Source organism: Pseudopipra pipra, chromosome W (assembly GCF_036250125.1).
Source record: "Pseudopipra pipra isolate bDixPip1 chromosome W, bDixPip1.hap1, whole genome shotgun sequence".
Classification (NCBI taxonomy): Eukaryota; Metazoa; Chordata; class Aves; order Passeriformes; family Pipridae; genus Pseudopipra; species Pseudopipra pipra.
Window position 1 is genome coordinate 8,532,860 of NC_087580.1, and position 20,673 is coordinate 8,553,532.

At 54.0% G+C, this 20,673-nt stretch overlaps 3 long non-coding RNA genes across 3 annotated transcripts; all 3 read left to right on the top strand.

The window, feature by feature from the left end:
- Positions 1-100: 100 nt before the first annotated feature.
- Positions 101-1,707, top strand: LOC135405865 (uncharacterized). Its single transcript, XR_010426052.1, has 3 exons — positions 101-566; positions 990-1,523; positions 1,612-1,707. It is a non-coding gene; the product is annotated as an uncharacterized LOC135405865 (long non-coding RNA).
- A 978-nt stretch (positions 1,708-2,685) lies between these two features.
- Positions 2,686-3,693, top strand: LOC135405872 (uncharacterized). The gene is made up of 3 exons (XR_010426058.1): positions 2,686-2,907; positions 3,078-3,171; positions 3,635-3,693. It is a non-coding gene; the product is annotated as an uncharacterized LOC135405872 (long non-coding RNA).
- A 3,866-nt stretch (positions 3,694-7,559) lies between these two features.
- On the top strand, positions 7,560-9,664 carry LOC135405887 (uncharacterized). Its single transcript, XR_010426072.1, has 3 exons — positions 7,560-7,698; positions 8,395-8,630; positions 9,307-9,664. It is a non-coding gene; the product is annotated as an uncharacterized LOC135405887 (long non-coding RNA).
- The last annotated feature ends 11,009 nt before the right edge of the window (positions 9,665-20,673 follow it).

Genomic DNA, 20,673 nt, shown 5'->3' on the forward strand with positions numbered 1-20,673 from the left:
GAGCCTTCCACCAGCCATTGTGACGCCACAGGCGCCAGTCGGGCACGGCTTTGTTGGTGCCCGCAGCCGGCGCCCGGAGCTGCTGTAGCCTCTCGGGGAGCAGCAGCACATCCCACTCGGGGAGCATTGCGCGCCTGCATCGCCGTCTTGGCAGCTGCAGGCCACGACCACTGCGCAGGGCGACCTCGTCTGCCTTGTGCTTCATACCCTGTGCCCGTCCTTATTCTCGTCCCCTTTGTCACCCTCCCCCTAAACCTCGCCCCGTCCCATTCCTCATCCCCACTTGGCTCCCGGCAGCCCGCCGGGGCCTTCTTGCCCTTCCTGCTGCTGGGAGCTCCAAGCAGGGCCATGCCGTGGCTTCTGAGCAAGAAGCGACGGCAGTCGCCCTCCAGCAGCCCCAGTGGGCAGCCCTGGGCTGCCACCAGCTCCAGCAGCGCCTCCCAGCTCCGGGAGCAGGGGCTGGGCAGGCTGCACCGCGCGGCCGCCCGCGGTGACCTGGGCTGGCTGAGGCGCTGGCGCTGGTACGTCAAGGTAGTCGGCATCGACAGGCCAGACCAGGAGATGCGGTGAGTTCTGGGCCACGCTGATGGCACACCTTGGCTGCTCCTGAGCCAAGCTGCAGTAGTCCTCGGCAGCCCTCTCTTAGGGACAAGGCTTGAAAAGTGACATTTGCCCTGTCAGCTGGGACAGGGAACTCTTGAGCTTTTCACTGCTCCGAGCTGCCGGCCGGGCTCCAGCGCTGTTGCAAACGCGAGTTGCCCACCTGCCCCTTGGCCGTGCTCTCTCTGCAGGGCTGTTCTGCAGCTGCTCAGCCCTCACCTGTTCTCTTCTGCCCTCCGGCTCATCAGGGCAGGGTTGCAGCAGCAGCAGCAGGAGGAGCAGCAGCAGCAGGAGCAGAGTCCGGGCAGGGTCCCCAGGGTGCTGGGTAGAGACACAGCTTGGGCTCGTCCTTTGTCTGTCTGGGTTAAGAGCGTCTGTTTAATTTTTAGGACACCTCTGCATCTGGCTTCAGCCAATGGCCATGCAGATGTCGTCAGATATCTGCTAAGAAAGAACAGCCAGCCCAACCTCGCTGACAGCTTCAAGAGAACAGCCCTGATGAAGGTGTGTGGAATGCCTTCTGAGCTTGGAGGTGGGGCTCAGTGCTGGGGTGTTAAAGGGGAGGTGTCTGGCAGGATTCCTTGCAGGGCAGGGCCATAGAAACACACCTATTGCAATGGGCAGGGCACAGCCTCTGTTAGCTGATCTTTGAAGGTGGTCTTCTATGGCAGCACTCAGGAGCTGAGGGAGTTGTGACAGAGGGGGATGGAAAAGTTGGAAGCCTTTCCCTTTTGGTGTGTTGTTGCCAGGCAGTCCAGCAGGAGCAGGAAGAATGTGTTGCTGTTCTGCTGGAACACGGTGCCGACCCCAATCTGGCAGACGCTGACGGCAACACTGCCCTTCACCTGGCTGTGCTCTCTAAAAACACAGCTGTAGCAGGGCTGTTACTGGAGCATCATGCCAACAGTGATGCTCAGAACCAGGTAACCTTGGCACGTGGCTAAAGCTGCTCTTTCCAACAGCTGCAGAGCTTGTCTGTGTCTTTCTAATGGGGATTCTTTCTCCTTTTAGTGGGGATTTACCCCCTTGAAACTTGCAGCCTTGCAACAGCACGAGGAGATTCTGGAGTGCCTTGTGAACAAAGCAGCTGACAGGCCTGCTCAAGGCCAGGGGGAAAGGTGAGGGCTTTGTCAAAACAGCCCCCGGGTGTTCTGGGTAGTCTGCAAGTGTGACCCAGACGAGGGGCGTGGCAATGAGCTGGGAAAAAGAAGGAGCAGCCCCGTGGAAGCAGTTCCCCGTGGGACTGGTGAATGCAGGTCTGCCCTTGGCTGCTCTCGTACCTCAGGGGATCTCGTCCTTTGCCCGCTGAGGTCTGCAAGAAAGCCTTGTCTGTGGTGCCCTCCCCACACCCAGAGCCAGAGCCCCGGGGAAACTTGCCAGTAGCTCAGCAGCGGGGCTGCTCTGCAGGCCAGGGGGGTTTGAGGCACGGCAGAGTTGGGGCGTTCAGTGCTCTGAAGGGAAGCGTTGGGGGAAAGAGAAGCAACACTGTCCCAGGGGACACGAGGGGCTCCGAGCACAGAAGGAGAAAACTTCCTGCCATGGAGATGGTCAGGGGGTCGAAGGGCTTGCCCTGGGAGTTTGTGCAGCCGCATCTGGGGGCACTTTGAAGAGCAGTGCAAGGAGCCCTGAACAGCACGGCCTGAGCTGGTAGTTGAGGCTGCTTTAGGGAGGCCCCTTGGAAGAGAAATTCTCCAATGCTTCCATGGACTTGGCTTTGCTTTCCCGGAGCTTGTAGGAAAGGGGGGAAGAGCTGTTTTGGGAGCAAGCAGGGGAAAACTGATGCAGGGTCAGACATGTTTCCGATGAAATGTTGCATGCTTTAGGAGTGCTCTTGTGGTTCCTGGAAGCCATGAGGCTCACCTGGAGGAAGATAATCTGCGCTTGCAGGAGGAGCTGGACAGGGCTGACACGGAGGTATGGAAAGCCTGTCCCCACAGGGAGAAACCTGGGGGTGCCTGTTGCTTCCTATCCATCCTGAAATCGGATAAAACAGTGTTCATTGTGTTCATTGGGGAGTAGAAGTGAAGCTTTGAAGGGGCTTGAATGGATTGCAGTTCTTTGGGCCGAGGGGATGCACACAGACATGCAGCACCTGAGTTCTTCAGCAGCAGCTGGCTCCTCTCTGGAAAAGCTCCCCTGACAACTGTGGATTCTTCCCATGATTTTACAGCTGCAGGAGGAGGAAGAAAAGCATCTTCAGTCTGAGCATTGTGTTCCTGACTTGAAGACTGCCTTGGATGCCAAGAAAAGAGAGGCAATAACTTCCTCCCAGGAACTGCAGGACCTCCTGGAAGAAGACGCGCAACAGTAAGAGAGTAACCCAGTGAAGCGAGGGGTCTGTGGCTTTGGGGGATTGGGTGGAAACAGGGGGAGAGTCAGTGGGATTTTGAAGGACACTTCTGCTGTGGCTTCTGTTCCTTAGCACAGTTTGTCTGGCATTGGACTTTCTGGTAATAAGAGCTGTATTTCTTCTTAAGCTTTGCAAGTGAGAACAGCAGATTGGAAGGCACTGTCCAGCAGCCAAGCGAGAGCGTTGAAGCCCTTCCGAGAGCCCTGCAAGCCTCTGCCTCAGTAAGCTGGTGCTAAATTTGCCTTTTTGTGACTCTTGAGCCTAGTTGCCTATTTCTGTGGGGCAACTGTCAGATGAAGTTTTCCTGCAGAGCCTGGGGAGCTCAGTTTCTGCCTTCTCCTCAGCAGAGGCTGCTCAGAAAGCAGCCTGCTCCTTTCCCCAGCTGCTACAAAAGCCCTGAGGGTATTTGGTGTGCTGGACACTGGAGGAATTCTTAGATTCTAAATGAGGAGTTTCATCATGAGCTCCAAGGGACCCAGAAGTATTGTTGCCAGAAGTGTCTCCCAAATTCTTAAGTAGGTCTAAAGTTTCTTCTTTCTGTGGGGGAATCTTTCAAGTGTTTCCTAGGCTCGTTTCCAGTAGATGATAAATACAGTTGCCATGGCCACCCCTTGAGAGATTTTCCCAGAATTCACTGCCTTTAGACCATGCTGAGTTTTCTTTTCTTTTTTTTTCTGTGCACAGGGTGGTGAACTTTCCCAGCAGCTGGACATGGAGCCTGGAACAGGCATGCAGCTCGAGGCACTAAACCAGGCTTTGCAAGAAGAGCTGTCCACTCTGCTTGGGAAGTGTGAACAACTGGAGAAGAGCAAATGTCAGCTGCAAGAAGAGGTGACAAAACTCCACCACCATTTGGAGACTTTGGTGCAGGATGGCAGCCAAAGAGAACAGTGTACAGGAGAGGTGGCAGAAGGAGCTGACCAGGAAAGAAGTCCAAAGCTACAAGAGGTCAGCCTCGTTTTGCAGGTAAGTGAATTTCTCCCCAGTGTCCACAGGCTCTTCATTAGGAGCTTTGAAGCAGAGTGCTCATTTGGGCTTCTTTCCCACTGCAAAGAATTGTTTGCCCTGGTAGCTCCTGGGTTGTGCCTTGATTGCTGCTGGGAGTGAGGAGGCAGAGCCGCCTCTCTGAGTAAGGCTGGGCCCTTGGAACTGGGTGTGTGCAATTTTGTGCTGGGCAGAGCTCTCTTTTTCTTGTGGTGGTTGAAGGTGCACTGTCTCCTTCAGGCACAGGCAGCCCACCAGGCCCCACTAGGACAAATTGAAGGCAGTCATTGTGAATCCATGAGAATCCAGTTGGAAGAAAGTATTAGACATCTGGAAAGTGAATTGGAGAGCGTCAAAAACACCCAACAAGAGAGTGCTTCTCGTAAAGAAGCAGCACAGGGAGGGATGGAAATGTACAAAGAGCTGTATGTGGAGGAAGTGAAAACCAGAAGATGCCTTGCCAAGAAACTGGAAAGGTAAGTCCATGCTTGTTTGGAGTGGTAATGAGAGACTCCTTTTTCTTCCTGCATTTTCCTTGGGAATCCATCTTCTCCATCTGGCCAGCATTATTGCCCTCCATTGGCCACCAGGGTCTGATGGAGTTGCCAAGACCCTCTCCTTGATATTTGAAAAGTCGTGGCAGTCAGGGGAAGTCCCAGGTGAGGGGAAAAAGGGAACCCCACTGTGCCCATCTTTGAATGGGGTAGAAAGGAGGGCCCTGGGAACTGCCAACCTGTCAGCCTGCCCTCTGTGCCTGGGGAGGTGATGGAAAAGATCCTTCTAGAAGCTCTGTCAAGGCACGTGGATGACAGGGAGGTGATTGGAAGCAGCAGCACAGCTTCGCCAAGGGCAAGTCCTGCTTGACTGACCTGGTGGCCTTCTAAGATGGAGTGACTGCCTCAGTGGACAAGGGCTACCCATGTCATCTCCCTGTCATTCTGGAAAGCCTTTGACACAGTCCCCCACAACATCCTTCTCTCCAAAGTGGAGAGAGACGGACTGGATGTGTGGACTGTTAGATGGATAAGAAATTGGGTGAACAGTGCCATGCAGAGGTGGTGATCAATGGCTCAGAGTGCTGAGGGCCATCAGTGCCGAGTGGTGTCCCTCAGGGGTCTGGACTGGGCCCAGTGTTCTTTAATCTCTTCACTAATGATCCAGAGGAAGGGCTGGAATGCGCCCTCAGCAAATTTGCAGCTGCCACCAAGCTGAGGGGTGTGTTTGACACAGCTGATGCTATCCAGAGGGCCCTGGACAAGCTGGAGAAGTGGGCCCATGGCAATCTGCTGATGGTTTACCAAGAGTCAGTGCAGGCTGCTGGCCGTGGCTCAGGGCAGCCCCTGTATCAGTGCAGGCTGGGGGATGAAGAGGGGCAGAGCAGCCCTGCCGAGAAGCCCTTGGGCTGGAGGAGAGGCCGGACATGAGCCGGCGATGTGCGCTCGCAGCCCAGAGAGCCAATTGTGTCCTGGGCTGCGTCCAAGGCAGCGTGGCCAGCGGGTGGAGGGAGGGCATTCTGCCTCTGCTCTGCCCTTGGGAGAGCCCAGCTGGAGGGCTGCATCCAGCTCTGGGCTCCTCAGCACAGCAAGGACCTCCAGCTGTTGGACTGAGTCCAGAGGAGGCCACCAAGGTGCTTGGAAAGATGGAGCACCTCTGCTAGGAGGAAAGGCTGGGACAATTGCAACCCTTCAGCCTGGAAAAGAGAAGGCTTTGGGGTGACCTAATTGTGGCCTTTTGGGGTGTGAAGGGAGCCTACAAGAAGGATGAAGAGAGTGCATTTAAAAGATCAGGTAGTGAGAGGACAAGGGGGAATGGCTTCAAATGGAAAGAGAGTAGGTTTAGATTTGATCCTGGGAAGAAATTGGTTGCTGTGAGGGTGGTGAGGAACTGCAACCGGTTGCCCAGAGAAGCTGTGGATGCCCCATGGCTGGAAGTGTTCAAGGCCAGGTTGGATGGGGTTGTGAACAAGCTGGTCTGGTGGAAGGTGTCTCTGCCCAGAGCAGGAGGCTTGGAACTGGATGATCTTTAAGGTCCCTGCCAAGCCAAGCCATTCTAGGCTTGGATGCTGTCTGTGCTGTTTCTGTGAGACCGTGGGGGAAAGGCTGGTTCTTCCTGTGTTTCATGGTTTTCTTGACTAATTTGCTGTGCAGGCTGGAAAAGCTTCTGAGGATAGAGAGGAGGAAACTCCGGGTTAATGAAGAGAAAGGAAGTCAGTCCCAGCTGGAAGAAATGAAGAAGAGATATTCTGAAAAGGTCAAGGAAGTCGATGGATTCCAAAGAGAGGTGAGCTGTGCTCTGGGTGGTGCTCTTTGGTTGTGGTGTTCCTTCTTTTGAAAGCTGGGAGATGCTTTCCCTCTATTTCTTGTCATGTGGATGTTTTTATTCCCTTGGCTGCATTTTGGATGTGATGGGCTTTTCTTAATGCTCCTCCTGCTGTTCCAGTGGGAGATGACTCGAACTAATCCAGAGGTAGTTCTCCTTCTGGGGAAAGATGGAAATGTTGAGGGCAAAGCAGTAGGTGTAAGGGCTGATGGAGGCCAGGCTGTCCTGCAGAGGAGGGGCAAGCCAGGAGTGGCAGCCAGCCTGGCAGGGTGTGTGAGCTGAGGGGCCAGGGAGCCGTCCCACAGGCCCTGAGCAAGAAGAGCAGAACAGGTCCCCTGAGAGTGAGCGGGGTCAGCCAAGAGTGCAGATCCCCCGGCTGGGCCTGAGGGATGGGCAGGTCTGCCGTCCTGGCAGGACATCACGTGCATGGGCTGAGAGCAGTGGGGCCCAGCTCAGGCCTGGCTGCAGCTGGAGGGAGGCTGTGACAGCGTCCTCTGGGTGTGCCAGATGAATTGCTGCCCTGGCAGAGAGGGGAGGAACAGCACTGTCACTGGCAGGGCACCATCAGCCCCTGAGCCCTGTCTCAGGCACGAGCTGAGCAGGAGGCACTTGAGGTTTGGCTTTTCTCCTCAGTGTTGTTGCTGCCCAGGGCACGAGGAGGACAGGGGCCTCCCAGGGGAAAATCTGTCCCTTCTTGCTCACGGGGAGCTGTTTCAGCCCATCCTGTGGCGGGGAGCCAGAAGGACTGTTCCCAGCAGTGCTGTTGAGGCTGCTGTGCCTGTGCAGCAGTGGCACAGAACCTCTGATCCCTTCTCCGCTCGTCACTCGGATCCGTTGCTAAAGCGGCGTCTGTCAGAGCCACGCTTGGGTTTGAAGGCATCCCTGTAGAATGGCTTCCTGCCTTTGCAGTCATTCCTTTGGAGTCCAGAAGCGTGGAGCATTTTTGCATGAGGAACTCCAAAAGCCTGGGAAGCTGAGGAATTCTACGGCAAATGATGGGAAAGCTGTTCTTGCTGGAAAAGAAAAGCCTGGTTGCACTTTGTGTCTAGTCCTGAGCCAGCAGATGATGAATAAAGTCTCCCTGGCCACCCTCTTTTGGGGTTTTCCCAGAATTCACCTCCTTTACACCACACTGAGCTCCTTTTTTTATTTTCTGTCTGCAGGTTGCTGAACTTTCCCAGCAGTTGGACAGGGAACGTGAACAGTGCACGCAGCTGGAGGCCAAAAATCAGGCTTTGCAAGAAGAGCTGTCTGCCCTGCGTGGGGAGTGTGAGAACCTGGCCATGGACAAATGCCAGGTGCAAGAAGAGCTGGCAAAACTCCACCATCATTTGGAGACCAACGTGGTGGATCGCAGCCAACTCGAACAGTGCAAAAGAGAGGTGGAAGAACAAGCAGACCAGGAAATAAGACAAAAACTCCAGGAAGTCAATGAGTTTTTGCAAGTAAGTGAATTTCTCCCCAGTGTCCACAGGCACTACCTAAACTTCTCTTGTGGCCATGGTGTTTGGTCTTTTTCTTTTGCTCCTGTATTCTGTGGGTTAGCTTCTGTCTTTGCTGAAGGCAGTGGCAGAAGGCAATCTGGTTGGGCAGGAGTGCTGTCATGGGTGTGGAATGTGCCGGCAGGTCCCTGAATCCAAAGGCTGCCCAAGGCAGGTTCCCACTTTGCAGTGCTTGGGGGGATCTCTGTGCGCTGCTCTGCTTCTCACTGCTCATCCTTGAATGGGTTTGGCAACTTGCAGCTGTCATGGCCAGACCTACAGGTGCTGCTTTGTCCTTGGAGGGGGGAAGGTGCTCAGAAAAGGAGTCACTGAAATTCCAGGGATGGCAGGGAGGGGGTGGAGGTGGAGGTGGAAGCTCTTCTTGTCTTTGAAGAATCCTTTTGGAAATGCCCTGTCCTACAGACCCAGTGTCTCTTCATTAGTAGCTTTGAAGCAGAGTGCTCATTTGGGCTTCTTTCCCACTGCAAAGAATTGTTTGCCCTGGCAGCTCCTGGGTTCTGCCTTGGTTGCTGCTGGGAGTGAGGAGGCAGAGCCGCCTCTCTGAGTAAGGCTGGGCCCTTGAAAGTGGGTGTGTGCAATTTTGTGCTGGGCAGAGCTCTCTTTTTCTTGTGGTGGTTGAAGGTGCACTGTCTCCTTCAGGCACAGGCAGCCCACCAGGACACCTTAGAAGAAATCAGAGCCAGTCATGTGGACTCACTGAAAAAGCAATTAGAAGACAGAATTAGAGATCTGGAACGTGCACTGGGAAGGACAAAAAGCAACCAAGCAGAAAGACCTTTTCAAAAAGAATCCACCCAGGCAGAAGTGGACAAGTACAAAGAGCTGTATCTGGTGGAAGCCAAAACCAGAAAAAGCCTCGCCAAGAAACTGGAAAGGTAAGTCCCTGCTTTTTTGGACTGGTAAGAACAGACTCCTCTTTCCTCCTGCATTTTCCTTGGAAATCCCTTTTCTACATCTGGCCAGCGTCAGGTTTGAAAGCAGAACGTGGCATCTTTGTGGGGAAAGTTCCTTCAGAGCCTTCCCTTCCTCAGACCTGTCTTCCTTTCTCTTTAGAGTTCCAGCAGTAACCCCACAGCAGCACCACTCTGGCATTATTGGTGTCTTTTCAAGTTGAGGTTGTTTTAGCAGGCAATCTTTTTGCCAGTCTCTCCTCTCCTCATGCCGTGGGTGACAGAGAAGATGAATCTTGTGCCCTTTCCTGTTTGAATAAGGAGAGGCCTCTGGGAGAAGAGAGTTGGATTCTGTGAATCCAAAATAAGGCGGCTCTTTCTTGGCTTCTGTTTTGGCAGCGGGTCTGAGGGTTGAGCTTTCCTTGAGAAGGCCAGGGTAGGCCAGAGTTCTTCTGGAGGTGACACTGGCTGCTCCTTGCACTTGGTGTGATTTCTTAGAAACAGGCCCTGTGAACAAGCTCAGATCAAAGGATGTGCTTGTTTTGGACGCTCTTCATGCCCTTGGCTTTTAGAAGTCGAGTAGTAGCCAAGGCTGTGGAGGGGAACTTTGCAAAAGCCTTCCTGCCAAAGATGACTCTGTGTGTGCTTGGGAATGTTTCAGAGCTACTGAGAGACTTGCAGTGGCCAACACCAAGCTCTTTTTGGAGCGCCACAGAAGCAGATCTGCAGTCCCAAGCAGCGCTGTCAGCGGAGTTCTGGCTGCAAGTCCACTTCTGGATTCACCTGGCCTGGGACATGTTGGCATCAGTTTGGGACTGAGCAGAAGTCTGGCTCTCAGAACACCACCCAGACACCTGTGGTAAAGCCCAAGACTTCTGCTCATCAGGTTGGTACAGATTTTCCAGAGTGGTCAAAGGCCAAAAAGATTGAAATGGAAGCAATGAGCTGTGGAACTCCATTCTTTTCCAAGAGAAACTGTGGGCAAGAGCTCTGTGGCACAGGAACCTCCCACCTAAGTTCTACCCTAAATTGACACGTAGTAATCTTCTGTAGTCTGTGGGGTTTGGCAGGAAGCCAACTCCAACCGGCTACAGATGGTTTTGGTGTCAGCAGTGGGATTGTTTTGGTTCCTTTGGTTTTGTTGTGGGAACATTGTCTGGGAAAGCTTCCAAGAGCAGGTTTGTTTTGTAAACATCCCCCAAATTTTTGGGACAGTACTGGGAGAGCTGCCAAGAAGGATTTTGTTTATCTAAACATAGCTTTGTTTAGGAACAAGGAGAAAGAAAAATAATAACAATGGCCTTTTTACTAATTTTTTCCTGATTCTTGCTGGTTTTGTGCCTGTCCCAGGGCATCCTGTAAGGGACCGTTCAGATGGATGGAACAAATTGCTTCCTTTCCTTAATTTCGACATCCACAGCCTAGTAGCCAGTTTCCTTAATGGTGGCCTTCAAGGTTTGGTAGCAAGGACTCCAAGATCAGCTCTAACCCATCCCTGCATTGTTCAGCGACAATGATCCTAGTGGTGAAGGCAGCGAAAATGCTACTTAAAATTGGAGAGGTGGTGCTGCATTGGTCCCCTTGTTGCACGAAAGGAATCGCTGGAGCTTTGGGGACAAGAAGTGCCAACGGCCACGACAACTGTACACAGGCAACAGTATCGGAGGAACCGAGATGCTGTGACCCCCATCCATCCATCCAGTACATCCATGACATCATTGTGTGGGGGGACACAGCAGAAGAAGTTTTCGAGAAAGGACAGAAGATCATCCAGATTCTCCTTGAGGCCTGTTTTGCCATCAAGAAGAGTAAGGTCAAGGGCCCTGCCCAAGAGATCCAGTTCCTAGGGCTGAAATGGCAAATGGACGACACCAGATACCAACAGACGTCCTCAACAAGATTGTAGCAATGGCTCCACCCACAAACAAGAAAGAAACCCAAGCTTTTCTGGGAGCCATTGGCTTCTGGAGGATGCACATCCCAGAGTACAGCCAGATGGTGAGCCCTCTTTACTTTGTGACCCGTAAAAAGAACAATTTCCAGTGGGGTCCTGAACAACAACAAGCTTTCAGGCAGATCAAGCAAGAGATTGCACATGCCGTGGCTGTTGGAGCAGTCAGGACAGGACCAGAGGTAAAGAATGTGCTCTACTCTGCAGCTGGAGATAAAGGTCCCTCCTGGAGCCTCTGGCCAAAGGTGCCTGGTGAGACGTGAGGGCGACCACTGGGTTTCTGGAGCCGAAACCACAGAGGTTCTGAGGCCAATTCCACCCCTGTGGAGAAGGAAATCTTAGCAGCCTATGAAGGCACACGAGCAGCTTCAGAGGTAATTGGTCCCAAAGCACGTCTCTTCCTGGCACCCCAGATGGGACCCCAGCATGCAAAGTGTAACTAGATAAGGGAAAAAGGGGTAGGGTTTATCCATTTTAGGGAAAGGGTGGCCAAAAAAGGAAATACTGCAATGCAGCAAACTTTGGCCACTCGGGGAGCAGGGTCTAAGGATACAGACATCAAGGGGATTTTTCATCAAACAATTTCAGGGGACAAACAAGGGAAAAACTACAAGAAATGTTTAGACACAACCGTAAAACTCGAAAGGCACTGGGTCTGAACTTCTTGACAACTTCATCCAGGGCTTTCATCCTCTGGAGGGTCACACATTTCTTGTTGTCTTCTCCAGCTTTCAGATTCAGCAATGTCCTCACTCCCGACAGACCTGGGTCCCTTTCCAGAGTAATGGAGGAGCACCGTGATTTTTTAATCCAAAATTCCCAGATTGGAATGAAATGCTCTGGAAAGGCTCTGGAAATCATTGGGTGTTCACAGTGAGTCTCTGGTTTCCCATCCCCTGCTTCAGATGTGAAAACATGTTCCTTGCAGTCGGAATGTAAACTCATCAGCTCCATTAAACTTGAGCACTATATCCCATCATCCAGATCATCAATGAAGATGTTCACCAGGAATTGCTGATCACTGGCCTCCAGCTGGATGTTGCACTCCTGATCACCACCCCAGCCAGCAGATTTCAACCAGCCTGCTGTCTGCTCATCCAGCCCATACTTCATGGGCCTCTCTGTGAGGGAGCCCTGTCTGTGTCCACTAGTACACACATTCATTTTGATTTTAAACAATCAAACAGAAGTGAGAGTTTTAAGAGCAGAATTATTTTTCAAAGGGAAATAGAAGGGTAAGAGTTTTCAATTTTAATGATCATGTTTTACATGATGCTAACTGACATCTAGTAGAAATGAGAGAGCACCTTAAGAGACAAATCTACATTCTCTATTTATGCCTCTGAATTACAGGTATGGCTTTGATGGAACGAGTGCCTTCAAGCTCCATTGGCAGGCTCTGTTTGAAAACTATTTGGGTGATTTTTGATAAGAAATGAAAGATGCAACAGCAGGAAGCCATTCAGCAATCCCTGACAAGGGAGGTCCACTGTCAATTGCTGGGAGGGCCCCCACCTGTTTCTTTTAATGGTGCTCCCAAATCCCACCCCTTGGGCCTCCCATCCCATCCTTTTTGGTCCCCTCAGGCATCTCCTCCCCAGGATCTGCTCTGTGTCCTACCCAGGGTCCCCAAACATCCTCCCACTGATCATTCCCAAAGCTTTTCTTTCCATCCTTCCCCTCAGACCTTTGCCTTTCACCCAGGCCACTGCCCTGGTACCTCCCAAGACCATTCCTTGCCTCCCTCTCCACTCCCAACCATCTCCAAGTCCCCTCGTTTTTGTCCTCCTCCATCCTCCTCCTCCTGTCCCCACCAAGCCTCTCCCTTGCAGTCCCCATGTCCCTACACTTGAATTCCTTTCCCCTCCCCTGTATCCCACACAGGGCCCCTTCAACACCCCAATCCCAGTCCCGTGGGCTCCCCAGTTCCCCCCAGTTCAGCATCTTTGGGTCCCCTCCTACTCCCCCCACCCTCCTGCAGGCCCTGAATTCCCCTGGCTCTCCTTGTCTCCATCCCCACCCTGGGCCCTGCAGGCACAGGGGTTGGAGGTGAAACTGGGTGCAGTGGGAGCAGGGGGAGCAGAAGGGATTTTCCCCCTCAGACGGGGGCAGCCCTGGGCTGGGGGGGGCTGGGGACACCCGTGTGCCTCCCCCAGCTCCACAGGGGCCAATCCTGCTTAAACCTTTGCTCTCCTTGCCCAGGCACTCTTGGCAGGAACCCAAAATGATCTGCGGGAGGTGAGTGGGCCGGGGGGACTGGAGGGCATCCAGTCTGGGAACTGGGGGACACTTTGGTCCCCCCATCCCTCGCTGGCACCGGGGACATCCCAGTGACCAGCCAGGGCTCCTGGTCTCTCTCCAGCTGCATTTAGTGGAAGTTGGGATCCTGAAGATGGCTCAGGTGGGTACCAGGAGTTCTGCCTGAGTCGGGTCCTCCCCTCACATGGTCATGACACTCCCGGCCATCCCAGTCTGACCCAGCATACCCCAGTGCACCCTACTGTCTCCTCAGAGAACACCCCTGCCCCCCAGAATTTTCCCAGGAACCCACTTCCCGAGGGCCCCTGTTGCATTCCAATCCCTGACACCACAGGGCTCCCCCCAGATGCCCCAGGATCAGCCCCTCCCCAGCTGTGCCTCTTTGCCAGGACCCCCCAGTGCTCCTGGGCAGGACCACACAAGCTCCTGGACCCCGTTTCTGCCCAGAGGCACCTTCCCCAAGGACCCCATTGCTTGCCCCAGGCTCCCAGTACATCCCAGTTCAGCCCAGTGTGTCTCTAACCCTGCTTTGTCCCCAGCCCCCTGTGGTTGAGAAGGTGGTGGGGCTCGTTCGTGAGAAACGTGTGGCTGCATCCCTGGATGTCTGAGGTGAGCAGTGCCTGCAGGGAGAGGGGTCAGGACAAGGCCCCTCTTGAGTCCCATTGGACATCATGGGTGACATTTTGGGCTCTGTCTTTCAGGACTGGAAGTGGTGGTGACACCCGTGTCCTGTCCCCCTCCAGTGGCATGAGGAGATGATCATCCCTGGAGGACCCCCCTGATCCCCTGGGTGCCCTGGCAATTTCCCTGCAAGAATCAATAAACCCCTGCAGCAAAACAAATGCTCTGTGTCTGTCTGGGTGGGTGTGTTCCCACATCCACGGGTGCCTTCCCGTGTCCATGTGTGTTCCCACGTCCCCTGGGGCACCCGGTGGTTTGGGGGCACAGCAGGAAACAGGGTCTGACTGGGGCTGTCCAAGCACCGTCCCCAAGGAGCACAGCTTGGTGTCGGGGCAGGGGAGGGCCAGGGACAATCAGCCAAGGCCCCTCAGTCCTTCCCTGTGCTCTGGGAGGGATGGGAAAGGGGATCAAAGGAGCCAGCGGGTGTCAAATGCCCCCAGATCTCAAGGGCCAGGCTCGGGGCTGAAGGGATGGAGAGCAGCCCTGCATCCAAGGCCATGGGGATAGTGGGGGATGAAAAGCAGGATGGGAGCCAGCAATGGGAGCTCACAGCCCACAACCCCCCCGTGTCCTGGGCTCATCCCACAGCGTGGGCAGCAGGGGAGGGGGGTTCTGCCCCTCTGCTCCGCTCAGCTGAGACCCCTCCTGCAGTGCTGCCTCCAGCTCTGGGCTCCTCTGCCTGTCTGCAACGCACCCGCCCGCAATGGCAATGGCTTGGGGGGATTCCCCTGCCAGCCCTGGCATCTCCTGCAGCTCCATGGGCTCCTCAGCACAGCAAAGACACGCACCTCTTGGGGCACTTCCAGAGGAGGCCACCAAGGGCATCCCAGGGCTGCAGCACCTCTTGCATGGAGACAGGCTGAGAGAGTGGGGGCTCTTCAGCCTGCAGAAGAAAAGGCTGTGGGGAGACCTCCTTGGGGCCTTCCAGTACTTCAAGGCAGCTTTTTAGAAACAGGTGGGCAAAGGGTTCAGTAGGACCTGTCACAGTAGGACAGGGGGTGAGGGAATTAAACTAAAAGAGGGGAGGTTCAGACTAGAGAGAGGGAAGAAACATTTGATGATGAGAATGAAACACTGGAACACATTTGCAGGGAGGTGGTGGATGCCCCATCCCTGCAAACATTCAAGGCCAGGTTGGATGGGGCTCTGAGCAAGGTGATCTAGGAAAGATGTCTCTGCTCCCCCTCCAGGGGATCCCCCGCCCTGTGCTCTTGGCTACCCCAGTGATGGGCAGCTCTCAAAGGATGCAAGTGCCCAGAGAGCAGAGGGAACACACAGGACCTCTGTTAGCAGGGACATCTTCAGGTGAGATGGGATTAGTTTGGATCAACACGCTCAGGCTCCACTGTTTTGCCTCTCTGTGGTTGCACAGAACTGTCGGAAAAGACTGATAACCATGAGGTGCCCCAGTGTCACAGGGTGCCTTTGGGTCCCTGAGGCCCTGCATTGTCACAGACTCCTCCTTGCCATCAGGAGGTCAGGAAGTGTCCGAGGTGCCCCAGGGCACCAGGAGGTCCCGCAGGGTCAAGGGGCAGCCTTTATTCCATGTGTCCCTGGAGTGTCCCAATGTCCCCATGGCTCCAGGAGGCCCCACTGTGCCGCAGAGGAGCAGCATTGGGCCGATATCAAAGGACCCAAAAGCGATGTCACTGTGAACTCTTGAGGGCTGGAAGGAGCCGGGGAGACCCAAAGGCCAAAAAGAGCCGGGCAGAGCCGAAGGCCGAGCCGTGCCCCGGAGCCAGGCAGAGCTGAGAAACAAAAGGAGCCGGGAAGACCTGGCAACACCATCCTGCCCCGGCCCCGCATTTCAGGATCAAGAAATAGGTTTGTCCAAAAGCAGGTGGGGTGGTGGGAAGGGGCAGAGGCAGCAGAGCCCAGCGCAAAGCGAGCGGCTCCAGGCACGGCTTCTCCCGCCCGCCGGGAGAGCGCAGGGGCAGGAGCCCTTTGCCGGGTCTGGCTCCCGGCGCTGCCGGCGCTCGGCAGCTTTGGGGTTTGGCTTTGGGGTCTGACGGGAGGAATTATTGCTGTGGTGGTGGGTGGCAGAGGGGCTGAAGGACTGGGCACGAGAGGGATGCCTGTCCCCTCAAGGGACAAGTGCACAGACAGGGATCAGGTGTTCCCGCTGGGCTCAGACACCAGGTCTGTCCAGCAGCACCCAGGGAAGGGAGGGAGGATCATCGTGCTCTGTTCCATCACTGTCACCAGGTCCAGTCACAGGGCACAGACAGCAGGTGTAGTGGGTTGGCCCTGCCTGGACACCAGGGACCCCCTAAAGCCGCTCTCTCACTCCCCTCTGCAACTGGAGAGAGGAGAGAAAAAACCAGCCAAGGATTCATTCATGAGCCAAGAGCTGGCAGAGGTCACTTCCTGATCACCTTCACGGGCAAAACAGACTCCAAGGGGGGATATGAACTGATGCAGAAAAACCTTGGAATAACAGAACTGCTCAGAGACTTGGCATCTTTAAGCAGCAAGGTATTTGTTTCTTCAGCATTGGGAGCAAGGCAGCTCCCTGACCTTCCTGGCGTTGTGGAAGACCCCCCTCCTCTGCAGGATCCAGGTTGGGGGTGGGGGGATTTGGGAGGGCTCAGGGATCTTGGGAGGGGGGGGGTGGGGGTCCCAGCAGTGGTTTTGGGGTCCCAGGGGTTGTTGGGGGGTCCCGGGGGTTGTTTGGGGGATATTTTGGGGGTCCCCCTGAGCTTTCTGGCTTTGTGGAAGACCCCCCTCCTCTGCAGGATCCAGGCTGGAGGTGGGGGGGTTTGGGGGTCCCTGGTGGATGTTGGGGGTCCCAGGGGGGTCAGGTTAGTTTGAGGGTCCCAGGGGTGGTTTGGGGCTCCTGGGGGGTTTCAGGGGGTGTTTTTGGTGGTCCCCCTGACCTTCCTGTCATTGTCCCTGTGACCCCCAGGGCCAGCGAGGAGCTCCACTGCGGGTTCAGGGTGTCGATCTGCACCTGGGTGATGTCACCGTGATGTCACCGTGACACCATCAACAACCGCGGTGATGTCATCGACACACGGAGTGATGTTATCACACAGCTACCCCCAAACGTCAGTGTGTTCCCCTGTGACATCACAACATTCCCCTGTGACATCAGCACGCTCCCTATGACATCAGCACATTCTCCTGTGACATCATTGCTTTCCCCTATGACATCACCATGTTCCCCTGTGACATCATCACTTTCCCCTGTGACATCATCACATTCCTCTGTGACATCACTACATTCCTCTGTGACATCACTACATTTCCTATGACATCTGTGTTCCCCTATGACATCACCACATTCCCCTATGACATCCCCATGTTCCCCTATAACATCAACATGTTCCGCTATGACATCCCCATGTTAATCTATGACATCACCATTTCCCCTATGACATCACCATGTTTTGCTATGACATCACCACATTCCCATATGACATCACCCTGCCCTCTATGACATCACCACATTCCCCCATGACATCGCCACCTTCCCTATGACATCACTATGCCCCCATGACATCACTACATTCCTGTCTGACACCACCACAGTCCCCTATGACATCACCATGCTCCCTGTGACATCACCACGCCCCCAGGACATCACCACGTTCTCCTATGACATCCCCATGCTCCCCCATGACATCACCATGGTCCCCTGCGACATCACCACAGTCCCCTCTGACATTGCTACAGTCCCTATGACACCACCACATTCCCCTGTGACATCACCATGGTCCCCTGTGACATCACCACATTCCCCAATGACATCACCATGGTCCCCAATGACATCATTGTGCCTCCTATGGCATCACCACGTTCCTCTATGACACCACCATGGTCCCCTATGACATTACCATGTTCCCCTATGACATCAGCACGTTTCCCTATGACATCCCCATGCCCCCATGACCTCACCGTGCCCCCTACGACATCACTACATCCCCTATGACATCACCACACTGCCCTATGACATCACCACATTCCCCTGTGACATCACCACGCTCCCCTGTGACATCACCAGGGAGGGGTACGTGGAAGAGGCAGCTGGGGGGAGGGGCTGCCCCATGACCACCAGCCCGTGGTTGTAGCTGGAGAGCCTGGAGGCCGTTCTGTTCCCGTTGGACAGCAGGATGTTCTTCCCGTGGCACCCCAGGAACGTGGGGGGGCACAGGGGAGGTCACGGGGGGGTCACAGTTGGGGATGGGCCCTCTCACTGCCCTCCCACTTCCTCCCAGTGCCTCCCAGTCCCACTCAGTGCCCCCACAATCCTTCCCAGTGCCCCCCAATTGCTTCCAGTTCCCTCCCAGTCAAACATGGGTCCTCCCAATTTGTCCCACTCATTCCCTTCCCAGTCCACCCCAGTCCTTCCCAATCTCCCCCCAGTCCCTCCCAGTTCCCCCCAGTTGCTCCCAATCCCCTCCCAGTCCCCTTCAGTCCCTCCTCATCCCTCCCAGTCTCTCCCAGTCCCCCCCAGTTCCCCCTAGTCTCACCCAGTCTCTTCAAGTCACTTTCCGGTCCCTCCCAATCCCTCCCAGTCCCCCCAGTCCCTCTCAGTGCCCCCCAGTCCCTCTCAGTGCCCCCCCAGTCCCTCTCAGTGCCCCCCAGTGCCCCCCAGTCCCCACAGTGATGAATGTGATGTCAGAGGGGAGCTTTGATGTCACAGGGGAGATGTGATGTCACGGGAAGGATGTGATGTCATAGGAAAGATGTGATGTCACAACAAGGATGTGACGTAAGAGGGATGATATAATATCACAGGAAGCATGTGATGTCACATGATGAATGTGATGCCACAGAGGAGGATTGATGCCTATTTTGCCCCCAAAAAAGGCTCAGAAAACTGCTCAGAGACAAATTTTAGTCTTTAAGCAGCGAGGTATGTTTATTGAGCAATGTTGGAGAGCAGCCAGCTGGCGCTGGACAAAACTGCTCTGTCTCTCCAGTGAATTTACAGGTTTTTATACCATTTTTACAGGTGATCGCAACAGGTTTACATACACATTCATATAATTGCAACATGTGATTATAATATTCATAATAGGCGGAGTCTAGGCGGAGTCGGAGGCGTGGTCTTCAATTTGGGGAGAATTCAGGAGGGTCGTTCCTGTTTCTTCATCCTTTGGTGGTCGTTTTTACTCCTCTTCCTCGGCTGAACTTTTCAACTTTCTTGATTTTGGCAGGCTTAATGGTGTATTTTGCAATATTCTTGGACCCAAATCCTATTTTGCCCCCTTATCTTACTCAGGTTGGGGGTGTGTGTGCATTCTTTCAGTGTACAGTACCATCTATCCTCTATCTCTAAGTGCTGGCAGTGCATCCTAGCTAAGTTTTGGCAAGGTTCTTTGTGCTTTCGTTTATACTTATATTTTTATATCCTGCTTATATTCCTATATTCTGCTTAGATTTTAGCTCTACTTGTTTTCTAGGTCTTGTCTGGCTTCAGGATGTGACGTCAAACAGGAGGATTTGATGTCACAGGGGAGCTGTGATGCCATGGGAGAAGATGTGATGTCACAGGAAGGATGTGATGCCACAGAGGAGATGTGATGTCCCAGAGAAGGATGTGATGTCACAGGAAAGCTGTGATGTCACAGGGGAGCTGTCATGTCATAGCAGAGATGTGATGTCACAGAAATGATGTGATGTCCCAGGAAGGATGTGATGTCACAGGAAGGATGTGATGTCACAGCAAGAATGTGAAGGATGTGATGTCACTGTGGTGGGGGAAAAAAAAGTTGTTCCCCTGGAGTTAAAAACATGGTAACCCCCGAGGGGGTGGTGTCTCTCTTGGTGTTGACCCAATCAGCACTCCTGCAAAATTAAACATATCCCATCAGACTGCAAAAGAAGGGTGATGTTGTTGTTGGAGAAGAAGTGGCCATGTTCTGAAGCCATGAGGAGAGGGGGCAGGAGCCCCGATGGGGGGCCACGGCCCCCCAGCCCCTGGTTGGGGTCAGAGAAACTCGGAAACAGTGTTAAACTGATCCAGGTCTGTGACTGAGAAGCTGGGAGTCTTTTTCCACTGGGAGTGGGCAGCAGAAGATGGAAAGGCGGCGGCAGAGACAGCACTGAGCAGAGGCTATGGCAGAAAGCCCAGGAGATCAGAAACAAGCATGCAGCTGAGCAGAGAGACAGAGAGATGTCTGAGGGAGAGACAGAGCCAGCAACAGAGCAAGACTAAGCTCGACAGAGACAGAGTCTGGGGTAAGAACTGAATCCAAAATTCCCCAAAACCCCTCTGAGACCTCCCAGAGAGGAGGAGGCGGTGGACTCCCACTTGAGGGGAGTCTTGGAATGCAGCAGCACCGGGGAGAGAGGAGCTGAGAGCTCGGAGACGTCCCGGAGCTGGAGCGGGACGGGCAGAAGGAATGCGGAGGAGGGCCTCGCCCCCGCTGCTGCCCAGCTGGCAGCCTGAGACAGAGCACAGGAGCTCTGATGGACCGCTCGAGGCAAAGACTTTCAACTGAAAGCTGCCCTAACCTTCTGGCTCAGGGGAGCTTGAATCCCCTGAGGAAAGGGACCGTCACAAAGCCCCCTGCACTTCATGATATAACACGGTGAGGCGAGCCTGTCCCTGCTATCGCAGTCCACAGAAGAGAGAGAGACCTTTGATTGGAGTCGAAGAGCCGAGAGGGGTGAGAGGAGACCCCTCTGGTGTCTATTGGAAAGAGATCCAGCTACAACAATCCAGCTACAGCTGCTGCATGGAAGAAGAGAGACACTGCTGCTCATGAGTGGAAAGGATCTTTTCCTTCTTCCCTTCTGAAAGTTTGTTGGAGAGGAAAGATATTTGATCCAATGTAAACACTGATTTATCATAGGAGAGATAGTTAGGATTATGTATATGATGTATTATAATATTTATTTGTGTAGTGATTGCAATATAATTCCCTTCATCCCATATTGAGTCTTGTGTTGTGTCTGGGAAATCCATCTCACACTGGGGTGAGATGTGGGAAGGGGGCTTGGACCCGGGAATTGGATTTTAGGGGTCTCAAACCACGACAGTCATAGAAGAGGATGTGATGCCACAGAAAGGATGTGAAGGATGTGATGTCATAGAGGAGGATGTGATGTCACAGGGAGGATGTGATGTAAAAGGAAGGATGTGAAGAGTGTGATGTGACAGAAAAAGATGTGATGTCACAGGGACGA